A 6,122-nucleotide genomic window follows, 5' to 3' on the forward strand; every position below is an offset into this window, starting at 1 on the left:
CTGGGATATGAGGTCAAGCAGCTGGAATATGAGGACAAGGAGCTGGGATATGAGGTCAAGGAGCTGGAATATGAGGTCAAGGAGCTGGAATATGAGGTCAAGCAGCTGGAATATGAGGTCAAGGAGCTGGGATATGAGGTCAAGCAGCTGGAATATGAGGACAAGGAGCTGGGATATGAGGTCAATGAGCTGGAATATGAAGTCAAGGAGCTGGGATATGAGGTCAAGCAGCTGGAATATGAGGACAAGGAGCTGAAATATGAGGTCAAGGAGCTGGAATATGAGGTCAAGGAGCTGGAATATGAGGTCAAGCAGCTGGAATATGAGGTCAAGGAGCTGGAATATGAGGTCAAGGAGCTGGAATATGAGGACAAGGAGCTGGAATATGAGGACAAGGAGCTGGAATATGAGGACAAGGAGGCTTCAGTAAGATTATGGTCAATATGTTTAACAATTTCCTCGGCGCTGTTCAATCTCAGTTGAAATATGGTTTGGTCTGTAACTGTGTACTGTGTTAGACAATGTTCCAGTGATCTGTTTGATCTGTAACTGTGTACTGTGTTAGATAATGTTCCAGTGATCTGTTTGATCTGTAACTGTGTACTGTGTTAGATAATGTTCCAGTGGTCTGTTTGATCTGTAACTGTGTACTGTGTTAGACAATGTTCCAGTGGTCTGTTTGATCTGTAACTGTGTACTGTGTTAGACAATGTTCCAGTGATCTGTTTGGTCTGTTACTGTGTACTGTGTTAGACAATGTTCCAGTGATCTGTTTGATCTGTTACTGTGTACTGTGTTAGACAATGTTCCAGTGATCTGTTTGGTCTGTTACTGTGTACTGTGTTAGACAATGTTCCAGTGATCTGTTTGGTCTGTTACTGTGTACTGTGTTAGACAATGTTCCAGTGATGTGTTTGGTCTGTTACTGTGTACTGTGTTAGATAATGTTCCAGTGATCTGTTTGATCTGTAACTGTGCACTGTGTTAGACAATGTTCCAGTGGTCTGTTTGATCTGTTACTGTGCACTGTGTTAGACAATGTTCCAGTGGTCTGTTTGATCTGTTACTGTGTACTGTGTTAGACAATGTTCCAGTGGTCTGTTTGGTCTGTTACTGTGTACTGTGTTAGACAATGTTCCAGTGATCTGTCGGGCATTTCTCCACAATTCTGACATTTCCTCTCATCTTCTGGAACCTACATATAGATTGATTCGCTTATTCTTTAGATCTAATTATGCATATTTGTGTCTTACATATAGGCTCCAGAAGTCACACATTGTAACCTTTTAGGCTGCTATTCATATGATAGAAGCAAAAAAAAATGGAGTTTGAAATCATGCACTATCTTATAGAATCCTGGAAATTTCTATATAGCTGCAAAACTTGCTATAAGTATCATTAAGAATATATTAACTATGATATTACCCATACCTTTTGGGTGTCCAGCCCACGAGACAAGAGCCTCCAGGCCGGGCCTGCGTACTCAAGGATCTTTGATCCCGCCTCTCAAGTGATGTACAGGTTTCTGAGACTGTCTATGGAGTCTGCCTTTTCCCTTCATTTGGGTACTAAGTTTCCACTAGTGTCCTCTTGTTTGTGTACTTTGTTCGTGTCATTATCTACCCAGTCAGTTCCTTCTGAGAATTTTGTAGGTGGTAATCATGTCTCCCCATAACTCTTCCTGTCGTCCAGTGACGTGAGGTTTAATTCCAGTAGCCTCTCATTGTAGCTTATACCTCTTAGCTCCGGGACTAATCTGTTGGCGTATCTCTGAACTTTCTCTGATTTCGCAATGTATTTGGCTAGATGTGGTCTCCATGCTGGAGCTGCACACTCCAGGATTGGTCTGATATATGTGGTAGACATGTTTCTAAAGGCAGCCCTTATGTTGACTAGCCTTGCATCCTTGGTGAAGATCGGTAGTTAACATAGGCTTTGGGTGACATGTTTATGCCTAAATAAAGCATTCATGTCCCCCGGTCAATGATAAATTATTAGTAATTTTTGAGGCATAAGGTTCATTATTCATTCTTATATGTCATAAGGTTCGTTAATCATTCTCATGTGAGATTTGCTAATTATTCTTACATAAACACACACACACACACACACACACACACACACACACACACACACACACACACACACATACACACACACACACACACACACACACACACACACACACACACACACACACACACACACACACACACATATATATATATATATATATATATATATATATATATATATATATATATATATATATATATATATATATATATATATATATATATAACTGAAAACTCACACCCCAGAAGTGACTCGAACCCATACTCCCAGGAGCAACGCAACTGGTATGTACAAGACGCCTTAATCCACTTGACCATCACGACCGGACATAATGAGGTGATAGCCGAGGCTATTTGAACCACCCCACCGCCGGCACTCGGATAGTAATCTTGGGCATAGCATTTTACCAAATCACCTCATTCTTTGGGGCACACGTGAGGAACACAAATGCGAACAAGCCTGAATGGTCCCCAGGACAATATGCAACTGTTGCATATTGTCCTGGGGACCATTCAGGCTTGTTCGCATATATATATATATATATATATATATATATATATATATATATATATATATATATATATATATATATTCACTTTGTTGCTTCGTCAGCGATTCTCGACCAATTTTATATGTTTTAACTCACCAAAGTTTCCAGTATATTTTTATTTCCATTTATTTTTATTTTTATCAATGTTGGTTGTGTCAGTCGGTGGATTATCGTCTCTCTCTCTACCTACCTCCGCCTTGATTGGTTTTTTATGTATTCTCTCTCTCTCTCTCTCTCTCTCTCTCTCTCTCTCTCTCTCTCTCTCTCTCTCTCTCTCTCTCTCTCTCTCTCTCTCTCTCTCTGTCTCTCTCTCTCTCTCTCTCTCTCTCTCTCTCTCTCTCTCTCTCTCTCTCTGTCTCTCTCTCTCTCTCTCTCTCTCTCTCTCTCTCTCTCTCTCTCTCTCTCTCTCTCGTAAAATATATTTTGTATGTGTTTTTCCTCCCCCCTCCCCTTGTGTGTTTATATATGTATCTCTTCCTTGATTGGATATTTCCATTCGTCCCCCCTCCCCTCTTCCCCCCCCCCCTTCTCTTCCCCTCCTCTTCCCCCTAACTCCTCGATCTAGCGAAATACACACTTTTAGATACATTGGTTTATTTCGTTATCATTTTTCATTCGATGTTTTTGTGTTTTGTAAGCTGGAGGGTTTTGGGTTGCTTTTTGTTTCAATTTTTTTTTATTGTGTATTCTGTCCTTTGGTATTACTTTTTTGTATTTTTTTTGGAGGGGAGGATTGTTTAATTATATATTTTAAATGATTATTATTTTTTCTTTATTTTCATATTATTCTTCGTTATTATTATTATTATTGTTGATGTTCTCTTCTTTACTGTCTTGTTTGTTTGTTTGTTTAGTGTTTAACACTTTATATTGTCTTAATAAGATTGTAACTTGCTTAGCCAAGGGAGCTTTAGGGTCCAGGGGGCCAGATTCACGAAGCAGTTACGCAAGCATTTACGAAACCTGTACATCTTTTCTCAATCTTTGGCGGGTTTGTTTATAATTATTAAAACAGTTAATGAGCTGCGAAGCACCAGGAGGCTGTTTATAACAGTTACAACAGTTGATTGGCAAGTTTTCATGCTTGTAAACTGTTTAATTAATGTAACTAATGTCGTCAAAGATTGAGGAAAGATGTACAGGTTTCGTAAATGCTTGGGTAACTGCTTCGTGAATCTGACCCCTGGTTTCTGAGTCCTCTCCAGTTGCCTCTGTGTCTTTACAGTACCCCAAATGGGGGATTGGTATGGGATCCACTACCCCACACAGGGTGGGTATGGGGTCCACTACCCCCCACAGGGTGGGTATGGGGTCCACTACCCCCCACAGGGTGGGTATGGGGTCCACTACCCCCCCCCCCACATGGTGGGTATGGGATCCACTATAACCCCCACAGGGTGGGTATAGGATCCACTACCCCACACAGGGTGGGTATGGGATCCACTACCACCCCACAGGGTGGGTATGGGGTCCACTACCCCCCACAGGGTGGGTATGGGGTCCACTACCCCCCCCCCCACAGGCTGAGTATGGGGGTCCACTACCCCCCCACAGGGTGGGTATGGGGTCCACTACCACCCCACAGGTTGAGTATGGGGTCCACTACCCCCCCACAGGGTGGGTATGGGGTCCACTACCACCCCCACAGGCTGAGTATGGGGGTCCACTACCCCCCCACAGGGTGGGTATGGGGTCCACTACCACCCCACAGGCTGAGTATGGGGGTCCACTGCCCCCCCCCCCACAGGGTGGGTATGGGGTCCACTACCACCTCCCCCCCCACAGGGTGGGTATGGGGTCCACTACCACCCCACAGGCTGAGTATGGGGGTCCACTACCCCCCCCCCACAGGGTGGGTATGGGGTCCACTACCCCCCCCCCCCCCACAGGGTGGGTATAGGGAACATAATTAATGACCAAAATCAACTAACCTCACATTTAACACAATTGTTGTTGGTGTTAAAGATTCGCTACCTGGAACAAAAAGTTCCAAGTAGCACGGGCTATGGTGAGCCCGTAGTGGAGTTGTTAACAAACACAGTTCCTCGAAACATTTATATCTTGTCTTAGTTCAAATATAAACAACATATTTTCTCAAGACGCTATGTTGCCGGGCGAGCAAACAAGAGCTCCATAGCAAACAAAAGAAAGCAAGACTAACAAACAAGAAAGAATAAGGCAGCAAATAAGGTAAAAAAAAACTGGCAAACAGGCAGGCAGCCAATCAGAAAATTCAGAAATAGGTAAATAGGCAATTACCTATTAAGGAAACACATATTTACATATAAGAAGGGTGTATAATAGCTACATATACGTAGGGATGAAGGTATAGGCTCGATAGGCCAATAGGTAAACAGGTATAGGTAACGAAGGGGGTTAAATAGGTCGGCAGATAGGGAAATAGGTAAGTCAATTCTGAACCCGGAATATTTCTGCCCCAAAAAAACTCCGGTGAATACGATCAGACAACATCGGGGATTCGCATTCAATATAGCAATATTGGCAGAAAATCCTTGCATATTATCTATTAAGGAAACACATATAAGAAGGATAAGCAAGGATAAGCTTTATCCTTGCATATTATTTTGAGTAGATGATACGAGAAAGGATAAGAGAGAGGGGAGGTGTGAGAGATAGGACAAAAAAACACACTACGGGATCACCATAGCCCGTGCTACTTGGAACATTTTGTTCCAAGTAGCTCTCTTTATCTTTCTTTATCTCTTTATTATTTATTATTATAAGCTTTATCTCTCATTCTATAGCACTTTATCTCTCATTCTATAGAACTTTATCTCTCATTCTATACCACTGTATATCTCATTCTTTAGCACTTTATCTCTCATTCTATAGCACTTCATCTCTCATTCTATAGCACTTCATCTCTCATTCTATAGCACTTCATCTCTCATTCTATAGAACTTTATCTCTCATTCTATAGAACTTTATCTCTCATTCTATAGCACTTTATCTCTCATTCTATAGCACTTTATCTCTCATTCTATAGCACTTCATCTCTCATTCTATAGCACTGTATATCTCATTCTATAGCACTTAATTTCTCATTCTATAGAACTTTATCTCTCATTCTATAGCACTTTATCTCTCATTCTATAGCACTTTATCTCTCATTCTATAGCACTTTATCTCTCATTCTATAGCACTTTATCTCTCATTCTATAGCACTTTATCTCTCATTCTATAGCACTTTATCTCTCATTCTATAGCACTTTATCTCTCATCCTATAGCACTTCATCTCTCATCCTATAGCACTTAATTTCTCATTCTATAGCACTTCATCTCTCATCCTATAGCACTTCATCTCTCATCCTATAGCACTTTATCTCTCATTCTATAGCACTTAATTTCTCATTCTATAGCACTTCATCTCTCATCCTATAGCACTTCATCTCTCATCCTATAGCACTTCATCTCTCATCCTATAGCACTTCATCTCTCATTCTATAGCACTTTATCTACATTTTCATCTCTCGT

This window comes from Procambarus clarkii, chromosome 66 (genome assembly GCF_040958095.1).
Source record: "Procambarus clarkii isolate CNS0578487 chromosome 66, FALCON_Pclarkii_2.0, whole genome shotgun sequence".
Classification (NCBI taxonomy): Eukaryota; Metazoa; Arthropoda; class Malacostraca; order Decapoda; family Cambaridae; genus Procambarus; species Procambarus clarkii.